Genomic DNA, 14953 nt, shown 5'->3' on the forward strand with positions numbered 1-14953 from the left:
ACAGGGAGGCCTGGCATGCAACGGTTCATAGGGTTGCAGAGTCAGACATGACTGAGTGACTAACTGAACTGAACTAAGTAATTATAGTGGACTTCACAATTGGTGGCTGAATAAGAGTCTCATGACACTTTAGTCATAAAAAATGTAATTTAAAGAAAAGTGTCCTGCCCCAGGATTCAGTTGTATGGCTTCTTATTTTCCCTTGGAAAATGGTGTCTTTATTTCATTTCTTACATTTCTTATACAAATTGTGAGTATTATTTCCTATTTTTTATATTTTGTAGGTATGCTGCAGGATTAAATTTAAATGGCAAATGCATGCTACCATATTTGGATATATTTAAACAATGGAATAATTTTCATTGTTATCATGTTAGTCTAATTCCAGAACTGGAACAAGAAACAACAGTTTTGAAGACATACTATAAACCTTGTCTAGCATGAAGTGTTAATAATATAATAGGGTTCATAATAATCATTTAATGTACACCTGAAAGCAATATTTAGAAATGATGATTATCATGTCTGGTAGATCAGTAAAAATAAAATATTAGAATAAAATCTAAAAATCAGATAGCTACACACCAAAGTGTTTTATTTATATGGTATCAAAGATTCACACTCTGTTTTTAAGCTCATTTACTATCAAGTATCCAAGTTTGTAAGTGGTCATCTTGGTGCTTTTTTATTTTGTGATGATGTTTTGTTTTCACGTAGACTTAAGGATGAAGTTTAAAATTAAAGATGAATACTGTAAAAGCTGTTCTCTGATGTTCAGATGCCTTATTTGAAATAATTGGGTTATTGGCAAGAGCTGTTAATGATGGAGAAATACCCCTGAGGTCAATTAGCCACAGAGAAGAAGCTTCCTAGACATGCCCAAAAAGAGGATATGTGGTAGTGTTTTTAAGGCTTGTCCAAAGACATTTATAAATCAACAAAAACACTTATTGCATCTGAGCTAGTTGACATTTTTAATCTTATAACTTAACACTTCTTTCCTAGTGAACTAGCAGCTGCCTAGGGCTTGACCATGGAGCTATGTCAGATATATTCATAGGTGAAGTTATTTTTTGAAATTATATAATCTTATATTCTCATATTTAAATGCATGTTACAGATCATATAATCACTGCTCATCCAAACTTACCTTAGATTTAAATCCTTCTTCGGTGTACAAAGGGATTCCCCTGTGGCTCAGACAGGAAAGCGTCGGCCTGGAATGCCAGAGACCCGGGTTCTATCCCTGGATCGGGAAAATCCCCTGGAGAAGGAAATGGCAACCCACTCCAGTATTCTTGCCTGGGAAATCCCATGGACAGAGGAACCTGGTGGGCTACAGTCTGTGGGATCGCAAAGAGTCGGACACGACTGAGCGACTTCACTTTTCACTTTCAGTGTACAAAACATCAAGTGAGGTATATTCAACCACAGTACTAACAATTTAGAGGTAAAAATATTTTGGGATGTTTTATTTTATAAATATATATTTAAATTCAGTAGAATAATAATATAATTATTCAATGAAATTACAATGAAATAACAGAGTAACTATACATTCAAATATATATCCAAATTTTCCCCACTTAATATTACAACTTAAGAAATTTTCTATGATAATGTACAATTTTAAGTGCAGTTTTGTTAAAAACTACATATTATTCAAAGAAAGTGATTATATTTTAATTATTTTGTTCTTCACTTTTGAAAATTCCATACTGTTTCTAATTTTCCATACGTCTTAATAATTGTGTTGAACATATTTATACATAGTGATGTTTCTCTTTTAAAAATATCTTACATTAAGGCTTATTCCTTGAAAAAGTATTGTGGAGTCAAAAAAAGAAAAGTAATTTATATTTCTTCATAGTTACTATGTTTAATTCTTACTTTATTTACATTCTAGTCTTTTTTGATCTGTTGTGAGATCCTACCTCAGAATGGGGACTTGCAATGAAGCTGCTGCACTTTGATTTAAGGTTTGTATAAAGTTTTCATCTTAGATAATTAAAAATAATTTATTAATTTATCTTTGAAAGAGAAAGTTACATTTTGCCAGATACATTTCACTATATTTACTTCTCTGCTCCTTGACAAATTTACATCTCCAATTCTCTCGCTCTATTAGGAATGCAGTATCCTGTACCTGGATTTCCCAGGTGGCACTAGTGGTAAAGAACCTGACTGTCAGTGTGGGAGACACAGAGACAATGGGTCCAATCTCTGGGTTGGGAAGATGCCCTGGAGGAGGGCATGGCAGCCCACTCCAGTATTCTTGCCTGGAGCATCCCATGGACAGAGGAGCCTGGCAGGCTACCGTCCATGGGGTCTCAAAGTGTCAGACATGACTGAAACAACTTAGCACTCACTCATCCTGTAACTAGGAGTGACAGATACTGGATGCTATAGAAAGATGGGAGAAAGCATGAGAAGGAATGGGAAGGCCCTTCATATCACAGATTGGTGTGCTGCTGCTGTTTGGTGATAGAATTTCAGGCATTAATAACAGCTGATAATGACACATTTATGACATTTTGTGAACAACATACACAACAACAACATAATATATATAGTAAGTATCCAATAAATATTTCTTGAATGAATGAGCTTGTAGTAGGAACTAATAAAGGATTTTATATTATGAAGAAATCTGAGAACTGAAGAATTGATGTTTTTGAACTATGGTGTTGGAGAAGAGTCTTGAGAGTCCTTTGAACTGCAAGGAGATCCAACCAGTCCGTCTTAAAGGAAATCAGTCCTGAGTATTCATTGGAAGGACTGATGCTGAAGCTGAAACTCCAATACTTTGGCCACCTGAGGCAAAGAACTGACTCACTGGAAAAGACCCTGGTGCTGGGAAAGATTGAAGGCAAGAGGAGAAGGGGATGACAGCATGAGATGGTTGGATGGCATCACCGACACAATGGACATGAGTTTGAGCAAACTCCGGGAGTTGGTGATGGACAGGGAGGCTGGGTGTGCTGCAGTCCATGGGGTCACAAAGAGTTGGACACGACTGAGTGACTAAATTAACTAAATACTATTTGTTATCATTGGTATATATATAGTGTATTGATGAAATTTCTAGGCAACTATTTCTGTTCTCATTAATTTTTTTTCTTATTTTTAGAACTTTGAAAATAAGGATTTTCTTTACTTGACAGATCCTTGTGTATTGAACACCTATGCAAGAATTTTTTTTTTATCAAGTCTAGTGAAACAGGAAATTCACAGACTATGACTATGTTAAATTGAATGTAGAACAGGAAATTGTAGCCCATTTCATTATTCTTGCTTGGAAAATTCCATGGGTCTAGGAGCCTGGTGGGCTACAGTCCATGGGATTTTAAAGATTTGGACACAACTGAGTGTGCATGACCATGCACACACGTGCACACACACACACACACGTGGAACATAATAATGAAGGATATAAATTATAAATTAGCAAACTAACTCTCTTGAAAGTAAAATGACTCATAAAATGAACTTTCCAAGAGGCAATTAAATATTTCCATAATTACTCTAGAGAGTGTGTCAGTTCAGTTCAGTTCAGTCGCTCAATTGTGTCCGACTCTGCGACCCCATGGGATGCAGCACACCAGGCCTCCCTGTCCTTCACCAACTCCCAAAGTTTACCCAAACTCATGTACATTGTGTTGGTGATGCCATCCAACCATCTAATTCTCTGCTGTCCCCTTCTTCTCCCACCTTCAGTCTTTCCCAGCATCAGGGTCTTTTCAAATGAGTCAGTTCTTTGCATCAGGTGGCCAGAGTATTGGAGCTTCAAATTCAGCATCAGTCCTTCCAATAAATATTCAGGACTGATTTTGTTTAGGATGGACTGGTTGGGGTCTCCTTGTAGTCCAAGGGACACTCAAGAGTCTTCTCTAACACCACAGTTCAAAAGTATCAATTTATCAGTACTCAGCTTTTTTTATAATCCAACTCTCACATCTATACATACTACTGGAAAAACCATAGCTTTGACTCGACAGACCTTTGTTGTCAGAGTAATGTCTCTGCTTTTTAGTATGTTGTCTAGGTTGGCATAGCTTTTCTTCCAAGAAGCAAGCATCTTTTAATTTCATGGCTGCAGTCACCATCTTCATTGATTTTCGAGCCCCCCAAATTAAAGTCTGTCACTGTTTCCTCAACTATTTGCCATGAAGTGATGGGACCAAATGCCATCATCTTAATTTTCTGAATGTTGAGTTTTAAACCAACTTTTCACTCAAAAAGTATTAAATTGCAGTGCCACTTACTTTCAAATATCTATTTAATTTCCTTATAAAGAAGAGACATTATAGGTGAACAGAGCCAGAGGAGAAGGATATTTGAATTTCATCTGAGATTATGGTTTGTAGAAGGAGGCATATGCTGATCCTTGGAGAATGGCAATTCAGTGTCAAACACTCATCCCCTAATAGGTTTCAGACACTGTAGATATTATGCTAGCCACTATGGTAGGGACAGTGATGAAACACACCTGAATAGCTAACGTGTTCTGGCAGGTACCAGTGAGTTTTTGTCACCAAGGACTTATGTACATTTCCCTAAACTCCCTGTTTATAACAGACACTTGTTGATCATGCTTTTTCTTTCCACAGATGTGAGATTTCAAATGTAAATTTTCATGCAACAGGAAATAACTCTTACTTGTGTGTAGCACTTCTCAGCTTATAAGACACATCTGAAAATTACAGTTGGTAGCCTCTCAGACACAGAGGAATTCATGGAAGTATGGAGCACTTAGATGACTTTGTAGAGTCACGTAGAGTTGAAACCACTAGGAGAATCCAGATCTCATGGAGACAGTCCAGTGCTTCAGTAAATTATAACATCAAATGTTGTTACAGGTGACAAACTCTGAGTGTTTGAAGAAATGGAAAGCACCATGGAAAAAAGTAAGGAAGACTTGAAAGGAGAACTGGGGCAAATTACCAAGGATATGCTCAACAGTCACTGTGACTGCACTGTTTTTATTCTGAGCCAGTCAGATCACAATGACTAACAAGTATCATTCTTTATTCTTTGTGGGTAATATGGGCTCAGAAAGGTATTACTTGCTGAATGGATGTCCTCAGGCCTCCCCAAAATGTGACTGAATCTGTCCTCTTGGGACACACACAGAATCCACACCCGCAGAAAATACTCTTTGTTGTCTTTTTGTTCATCTTCCTGTTTACTGTGCTGGCCAATCTGCTCATTGCCATCACCATCTCCCTCAGTCCCACACTTTCTGCTTTTATGTACTTCTTTCTCACTTACTTGGCCTTGTTAGATGTCTCCTTCACCTCTGTGAGCACACCCAAAATGATAATCGACCTGCTGTACCAGAGAAGAACCATCTCCTGGGGTGGCTTCCAAACTCAGCTCTTCTTGGAGCACTTCCTGGGAGGATCAGAGATCATTGTCCTCATGGCCATGACCTATGACTGCTATGTGGCCATCTGCAAGCCTCTGCACTACATGACCATCATGTGACAGGGGCTCTGCCAGCTCCTAGTGGTGGTGGCATGGGCTCGGGGCATCCTGCATGGCACAGTCCAGATCCTTTTCTCAATGGACTTGACCTTCTGTGGTCCCAATGTCATTGACCACTTCATGTGTGATTTCTTCTCACTGTTGGAATTTGCCTGCAGCGACACCTACAGGCTGGGAATGGTGGTGGCAGCCAACAGTGGGGGCATGTGCTTGCTTCTTTTTTCATCCTAGTCATACATACCTCTCTTGAATTCCTTGAAATCCCATGGCTCTGAAGGATGGCAAAAAGCCCTCTCTACAGGTGGCGCCCGCTTTATAGTAGTGGTGCTCTCTTTTGGTCCTTGTATATTCACCCACACACATCCTGTGGCCATTTACCCTGTGGACAAGTGGGTGACTGTGTTCTTTGCAATCCTGTCCCATGTTAAATCCTATCATTTACACAGTGGGAAACACAGAAGTGAAAAAAGCTATGAGGAATCTGTTGAAGAGGAGACTCACTTAGATATTCAGGGTGCCAAGAAAGTGATTATTTATGTACATAGCAAGGTTACACCTGTTTTAGATTGTGGGGAAAAAAAGTTAATAAATTTTTGCAGACCACTAATGAAAAAGAAAGACCTATAAAATAATATTTGTTGAATATTTACTAACAGATTGGTATTTATTTGGAATTTTGATAACTTCTAAATTGCCTTGTCAAGGTTTCATATTCACATTCATAGTTTCAGAATACTTAATTGAACCAACAACAATAAACTCCTAGTTCAATAATTGTAGAGTATATTAGTCTCCAGTGTTTTATTGCTGTTTCTCCAACTTCTCACATATGTTACATGTATACAATTGATTTTTCCATAGGACGTTCATGTTAGAATCTATGTTATTTTCTTAGGCTATCATAAATCCACTAAATGAAAATTTTTGACAGATATAGGGGAAAAGGACAGAAGGGGAGTGAAAAACTCAATGCAGATTTTTTCTGTTAATTTATAAAATTCAACAAAAGAAACACCCACAAAAGGAGGAAACAATAATTCACAATCTAATTCTTTTATTAGCACAAAAACTAAGCCAGAATTTTGAAATTATTCTTCATTTGCTCTTAAATATCTTTATGGTTTACATATTTCTTGAAAATGAAGGAAATATTTTCTTTTTCTGTACCAAGGCTTGAGCCATTTGAAACTGGGGAGGCTGGGAGTGGTGGACAGTTCAGTTCAGTTCAGTTGCTCAGTTGTGTCCGACTCTTTGTGATCCCATGAACCACAGCATACTAGGCTTCCCTGTCGTCACCGACTCCTGGAGTTTACCAAAACTCGTCCATTGAGTCGGTGATGCCATCCAACCATCTCATCCCCTGTCATCCCTTCCCCTCCAGCCTTCAATCTTTCCCAGCATCAGAGTCTTTTAAAATGAGTCAGCTCTTCCCATCAGGTGGCCAAAGTATTAGAGTTTCAGCTTCAACATCAGTCCAATGAACACATAGGACTGACTTCCTTAGGATGGACTGGTTGGATCTCCTTGTAAGTCCAAGGGACTCTCTAGAGTCTTCTCCAACATCACAGTTCAAAAGCATCAATTTTTCAGTGCTCAGCTTTCTTTATAGTCCAACTCTTACATCCATACATGACCTCTGGAAAAACCATAGCCTTGACTAGGGTGACCTTTGTTGGCAAAGTAATGTCTCTGCTTTTGAATACGCTAAGTTGGTCATAACTTTTCTCCCAAGGAGTCTTTTTTTTTTTTTTAAACTTTACATAATTGTATTAGTTTTGCCAAATATCAAAATGAATCCGCCACAGGTATACATGTGTTCCCCATCCTGAACCCTCCTCCCTCCTCCCTCCCCATACCATCCCCTGGGTCGTCCCAGTGCACTAGCCCCAAGCATCCAGCATCGTGCATCGAACCTGGACTGGCATCTCGTTTCGTATATGATATTTTACATGTTTCAATGTCATTCTCCCAAATCTTCCCACCCTCTCCCTCTCCCACAGAGTCCATAAGACTGTTCTATACATCAGTGTCTCTTTTGCTGTCTCGTACACCGGGTTATTGTTACCATCTTTCTAAATTCCATATATATGTGTTAGTATACTGTATTGGTGTTTTTCCTTCTGGCTTACTTCACTCTGTATAATAGGCTCCAGTTTCATCCACCTCATTAGAACTGATTCAAATGTATTCTTTTTAATGGCTGAGTAATACTCCATTGTGTATATGTACCACAGCTTTCTTATCCATTCATCTGCTGATGGACATCTAGGTTGCTTCCATGTCCTGGCTATTATAAACAGTGCTGCGATGAACATTGGGGTACACGTGTCTCTTTCCTTCTGGTTTCCTCAGTGTGTATGCCCAGCAGTGGGATTGCTGGATCATAAGGCAGTTCTATTTCCAGTTTTTTAAGGAATCTCCACACTGTTCTCCATAGTGGCTGTACTAGTTTGCATTCCCACCAACAGTGTAAGAGGGTTCCCTTTTCTCCACACCCTCTCCAACATTTATTATTTGTAGACTTTTGGATCGCAGCCATTCTGACTGGTGTGAAATGGTACCTCATAGGAATCTTTTTATTTCATGGCTGCAGTCATGATCTGCAGTGGTTTTGGAGCCCCCAAAATAAAGTCTGCCACTGTTTCCAATGTTCCACTATTTGCCATGAAGTGATGGGACCAGATGCCATGATCTTAGTTTTCTGAATGTTGAGCTTTAAGCCAACTCTTTCACTCTCCTCTTTTACTTTCATCAAGAGGCTCTTTAGCTCTTCTTCACTTTCTGCCATAAGGGTGGTGTCATCTGCATATCTGAGGTTGTTGATATTTCTCCCAGCAATCTTGATTCCAGCTTGTACTTCTTCCAGCCCAGCGTTTCTCATGATGTACTCTGCATATAAGTCAAACAAGCAGGGTGACAATATACAGCCTTGACGTACTCCTTTTCCTATTTGGAGCCAGTCTGTTGTTCAATGTCCAGTTCTAACTGTTGCTTCCTGACCTGCATACAGGTTTTTCAAGAGGCTGGTCCAGTGGTCTGTTATTTCCATCTCTTTCAGAATTTTCCACGGTTTATTGTGATCCACACAGTCAAAGGCTTTGGCATAGTCAATAAAACAGAAATAGATGTTTTCTGGAGCTCTCTTGCTTTTTTTGATGATTCAGCAGATATTGGCAATTTGATCTCTTGTTCCTCTGCCTTTTCTAAACCAGCTTGAACATCTGGAAGTTCACAGTTCATGTATGCTGAAGCCTGGCTTGGAGAATTTTGAGCATTACTAGGGTGTGAGATGAGTGCAATTGTGTGGTAGTTTGAGCATTCTTTGGCATTGCCTTTCTTTGGGAATGGAATGAAAACTGGCCTTTTCCAGTCCTGTGGTCACTGCTGAGTTTCCCAAATTTGCTGGCATATTGAGTGTAACACTTTCACAGCATCATCTTTTCAATTTGAAATAGCTCAACTGGAAATCCATCACTTCCACTAGCTTTGTTTGTACTGCTTCTTCCTTAGGCCCACTTGACTTCACATTCCAGGGTGTCTGGCTCTATTTGAGCATTCACACTATCATGATTATCTGGTTTGTGAAGATTTTTATTTTTGGGGGGGAGGGGGTAAACACCTCTTTTTTTCCAGTGGTCATATATGGATGTGAGAGTTGAACTGTGAAGAAAGCTAAGCACTGAAGAATTGATGCTTTTAAACTGTGGTGTTGGAGAAGACTCTTAAGAGTCTCTTGGACTGCAAGGAGATCAAACCAGTCCATTCTGAAAGAGATCAGCCCTGGGATTTCTTTGGAGGGAATGATGCTAAAGCTTAAACTCCAGTACTTTGGCCACTTCATGGGAAGAGTTGACTCATTGGAAAAGACTCTGATGCTGGGAGGGATTGGGGGCAGGAGGAGAAGGGGACAACAGAGGATGGGATGGCTGGATGGCATCACTGACTCGATGGACATGAGTCTGTGTGAACTCCGGGAGATGGTGATGGACAGGGAGGCCTGGCGTGCTGCAATTCGTGGGGTCACAAAGAGTCAGATGAACTGAAACATCTTTTATTAAATTTCAACAAAAGGTATATGTTTAGGTTCTAAAGATACTGCTCTGTATGTCTGATAAGTGTATTTACATCACATGATCATATCATCCATCAGACACATTCACCTCAGTTGATTCATCCATGTCCTAAGCTGGTAGTTTCATTTTTATTATCCCCATTTTACAGAGAACAAGTTGAAGCCAAGACAGATTCACTTGCCTCACATCACATGTGTTTTCCTTGTTAGTGTGTCAGGAACTATTACACTGGAATCCAGCTTCCTTTCAAAAGTTTTAGCAATGAACTTCCAATTCAGGTCTTTCAAACTCAGTCTTACTTTTTTTCAAATGAAACATTGCTGTCTGTTGTATGTTTAGGTCTATAGATGAGGAAAATGTCTACAGTCTTAATGATTTACTTTGTTGCTTAGTCGTGTCTGACTCTTTATGACCCATGGATTGTCCATAGAATTCTCCAGGACAGAATACTGGAGTGGGTAGCCTTTCCCATCTCCAGGGGATCTTCCCAACTCAGGGATCAAATCCAGGTCTCCTGCATTGCAGGTAGATTCTTTACCAGCTGAATCACAAGAAAAGTCCAAGAATACTGGAGTAGGTAGCCTATGCCTTCTCCAGGGGATCTTCCTGACCAGGAATTGAAGGGAGGTCTCCTGCATTGCAGACAGATTCTTTACCAGCTGAGCTATACAGAAAGCCCATGTCCTTCAAGAATATAGTGCTAAATCTGCTGCAGCCTCTTCTCACATGTAGCAATACAGCTCAGCATTACAATTTTCTCTCTCTCTATTTTTTTCCACTTTGGCATAGTGAACTATGCCAACTCACTTTTACAAAAGGCCAGTGGTAGTATGGTAACAGATTTGTTTCTTTCTCAGAAAAGAAAAAACCTATTTCTTTACATTAGTGAAATCAAGTATTAATGTTGGTCTTCAGTAACCCAAAGGACTGTAGCCTGCCAGGCTCCTCTGTCCTTGGGATTCACCAGGGAAGAATACTGGACTGGGTTGCCTTGCCCTCCTCCAGGGGATCTTCTCAACCCAGGGATCTAACCGGTCCACCTGGGAAGCTGCTTAAGCTGTTAAAATGATCAAGTTTACAATGAATAATGATAATTAAGAATTTCAAGAGTCTAGACTTAAACAATATGTGGTTCATTTTTTCTTGTGACTATTAGAAATTAGCTGAGCATAATTCATGGATAAGAATGGGGAAACTCCTGAATAAATATTGTTTCTACTCTAAGACTAAAGGGAGTATCAAAAGAGGAAAACTGAGGCCAATGGTTGGGCCTTAGGGGCTATAAAAGGGGCTTGCTGGAGGGGTGAGATATTTAATCACTTCTTAGGAAATAGTTGGGGAAACAGTGGAAAAAGTGTCAGACTTTATTTTGGGGGGCTCCAAAATCACTACAGATGGTGATTGCAGCCATGAAATTAAAAGACACTCCTTGGAAGGAAAGTTATGACCAACCTAGATAGCATATTAAAAAGCAGAGACATTACTTTGCCAACAAAGGTTCATCTAGTCAAGGCTATGGCTTTTCCAGTGGTTATGTATGGATGTGAGAGTTGGACTGTGTAGAAGGCTGAGCGCCAAAGAATTGATGCTTTTGAAGTGTGGTGTTGGAGAAGACTCTTGAGAGTCCCTTGGACTGCAAGGAGATCCAACCAGTCCGTCCTAAAGGAGATCAGTCTTGGGTGTTCATTGGAAAGACTGATGTTGAAGCTGAAACTCCAGTACTTTGGCCACCTCATGAGAAGATTTGACTCACTGGAAAAGATTCTGATGCTGGAAGGGATTGGGGGCAAGAGGAGAAGGAGACGACAGGATGAGATGGCTGGATGGCATTACCGACTCGATGGATGTGAGTCTGAGTGAACTCTGGGAGTTGGTGATGGACAGGGAGGCCTGGTTTGCTGCTATTCATGGGCTCGCAAAGAGTTGGACATGACTGAGTGACTGAACTGACCCACTGATATTATAAATTGTGAACAGAGAACTTAGAAGGTTTCAGAGCTGAAGATGGGAATATAAGGCCATCTGGCATTCTCAGTTGGAGACTTGCTGGCTTGTGAGTAAGTTTAAGGTATATTAAGATGTCCCTTCATACTCATCATCAAGAATGTCTCTTGAAGACTAACAGCCACCTAATTATTTTTAATTTTTTAAAAAATTTAAATTTATTTATTTTAATTAGAGGTTAATTACTTTACAATATTGTATTGGTTTTGCCATACATCAACATGAATCTGCCACAGGTGTACATGTGTTCCCCATTCTGAACAGCCCTCCCACCTCCCTCCCCATACCATCCCTCTGGGTCATCCCAGTGCACCAGCCCCAAGCCTCCTGTATCATGCATCGAACCTGGACTGGTGATTCATTTCTTATATGATATTATACATGTTTCAATGACATTCTCCCAAATCATCCCCCTCCTTCCTCTCCTACAGAGTCCAAAAGACTGTTTTATACATCTATGTCTCTTTTGCTGTCTTGAATAACATAAGCATGCAAGTGTGTGTCCTTAAAATTAATGAGATAAATGTATGGATCTTTATATATAAGAATACATTATTTTAATCTGGACTTTAGTGAAATTATTAGGCATTAATGAGAAAAGTGAGTTCTCTATTGTTGAAGGCCAGCTATAAGGTTTTTCGGTCCCTTCCCCTTCTGGTTTTCCTGATGAAACCAATCAAATATAGTGAAACTATCTATCTATATACAGTCTAGTGAAATGGTTTGATTTAGAGTTTGAAGCTTTCATACCAACATGCTAGGATATAAAAGTGAATATTTAAGTGAATATTTTTTTAATAACCAGTAACTGAAGAAGACTCTCCCTCTGCAGTGTGGTAACACTGAAGTACTTGCTGTATTAAATCTGAAGTCACGGCTGAGCTTTTAAAATTTGAATTAATTAACAGTAACAATTTTAATTTATATTTAAACATAAATTGACAGCTAACTTAAGATTTACCTTAATAATAAGACTAACTATTTTTGAGTAAAATTAATAAGCCCTGTACATGAAAGACTAGCACCACTTACATAAGAGATGCAGGTTTGATCACTAGGTCAGGGATATCCCCTGGAGAAGGGAATGGCAACACATTCCAATATTCTTGCCTGGGAAATCCCATGGAAGTAGGAGGGTGGTGGGTTATAGTCCATGGGTTCACAAAGAGTCGGACACGACTGAGCAACTAACACAGCTACAAGACATACATTTTCATAGGTTCTTTAAATAATTTAAGCAACAAGTGTAATTAAGGAGGACTTTACTGCATTTCATACAAAAAGCTATGACTCAATGAAGGTAAGCCACACAAGTCTTTCAGACTTTTTTTCCTTCCTCTCTTTTCACCTGACAACAGAAGTCCTTTTTCTCATGATGTGAAAATATCAGGACACAGATATGATCATTTGCCACATTGTGGATACTGCCATTGAGACATTTTTCCCTTTTGGTGGGGCGGGGACACTGTCCTCTCTCAGCCCTCCCTTGACCTTCATTCCTCAGGTGAATTGCACTTTCTTGATTCCACTTTTGTTAGAGAGAAGCCACCTGCTGATCTCATCTTTGAAGGTGTATTACACTTCATGGGCATCATGAAAAGTGAAACATAATGGGCTCAAGAAATGGAATTCAACAATTGAATTTCAAAGAAAGTGGCACTTGGGTGAAAGATATTTGGAGGAAAAAAATAGCTTAATCGTTGACGAGACTGATACTGAGTTTGGGCATGAGGGCAGCACCTTGAAGAGCTAAATAGGTGTCTTTAGGGCTTTTCCCATTGTTATCCCACAATGTTACCATTTTTACTGGAAAATGGCTTCATGGTCAATTCAGTTTAGGAAAGTTAGACATTTAATTCATTCAAAAAATATTGTTCAGTGTCTACAGTGGGGAAAAAAAAGCTGTGGGATTTAGGTATATGATGTTGAATAATACAAATAGGGTTGTATTTGTGTGGAACTAATTCCAATGGTGAGTAGGTAAGTAATAAGCAAGTAAACAAATGAAAAATAAAGTTTTGTTAGTAATGGGTAATATGAAGAATATTTTATGAGAGGGTGATGTAGGACAGAAAAATTGGATATAGATTTGTGTAGTTGTTTGAAGCACAGCTAAAATTTCAGTTTACTCAGAGTTTAAATAACCATACTATCTTCCTTCTATTTTCAAAAATAAGCAAGTTATTTAAAAACATGCATTTGAAATGAGGGTAATGTATTTCCCAAGTAAGTAAAAATGGTTTCTTGGGGGATGAACATTTTTTACTGTTTTTATATATAATGCACAGACATACATACATCATATAAAAAAGGTAGCAAATTTGTGGCATTCCTAGTTCAGAAGAGGAAGCGATTAAGGAAATGAAACATCAAACAAAGTACCTTTTTGGGGGCAATATTGGAAAGGAGAATTGTGCTAAGCTCCCCTGTGCTGTGTGTTGTGCTTAGTCGCTCAGTCGCGTCCAACTCTTTGCAACCCCATGGGCTGTCGCCTGCCAGGCTCCTCTGTCCATGGGGATTCTCCAGGTGGGAATACTGGAGTGGGTTGTCATGCCATCCGCCAGGGGATCTTCCCAATCCAGGGATGGAACATGGGTCTCTTGCATTGCAGGCAGATTCTTTACCATCTGAGCCATCTGGGAAGTTCAAGTTGCCCTAACTCTTGTCTATATTGTTAAATGAGATCATGGAGTAACTTTAGAATGTTAGGAAAGTTAATCCAACACAGAGGTTGGCCCATCACCTGACCTTCAGTAAAACTGAGAGACTCTTGCTTCTCTGGAGACTTCTTAGAGTGTGGTCAAGTAAGTTTATTGGACTAGTTATAGTCTGTGAAGTGTGTTGCAAATGTAGGATACTGATTTTTTTTATTATTATTATTAATAGTAGACAAAGAATAATGTTCCTAACCCCCAAATATTTTTAAATTTTAAACATGCTATTTGAGAATACCAATTTTTAAGGAATGTGAAAGAATTTAGCCTTTCTTTTTTCTTGCTGAGGAGCATTTTTAAATGCTTTATAAAGGCAGTTAGATGTTATACTATTTTAAGAGCAGTCTTAAAATATACAGAGAGAAAAACACCAATAAAGTATGCTAATGCATGTATATGGAATTTAGAAAGATGGTAAAGATGACCCTATATGTGAGACAGAAAAAGAGACACAGATGTATAGAACAGTCTTTTAGACTCTGTGGGAGAGGGCGAGGGGGAGACGATTAGAGAGAATAGCACTGAAACATGGATATTATCACATGTGAAACAGATTATCAGTCCAGGGTCAATGCATGAGACAGGGTGCTCAGGGCTGGTGCACTGGGATGACCCTGAGGGATGGGTTGGATAGGGAGGCGGAGGGAGGGTCAGGATGGGGAACACATGTACATC

General features: G+C 39.2%; 2 pseudogenes; one reads left to right on the forward strand and one right to left on the reverse strand.

The window, feature by feature from the left end:
* The window catches only part of LOC133243812 (testis-specific Y-encoded protein 1-like), a 505577-nt pseudogene that overhangs the window by 112066 nt on the left and 378558 nt on the right, over positions 1-14953 (reverse strand).
* LOC133243848 (olfactory receptor 4C3D-like) lies at positions 5074-5992 on the forward strand (annotated as a pseudogene).

This window comes from Bos javanicus, chromosome Y (assembly GCF_032452875.1).
Source record: "Bos javanicus breed banteng chromosome Y, ARS-OSU_banteng_1.0, whole genome shotgun sequence".
NCBI lineage: Eukaryota > Metazoa > Chordata > Mammalia > Artiodactyla > Bovidae > Bos > Bos javanicus.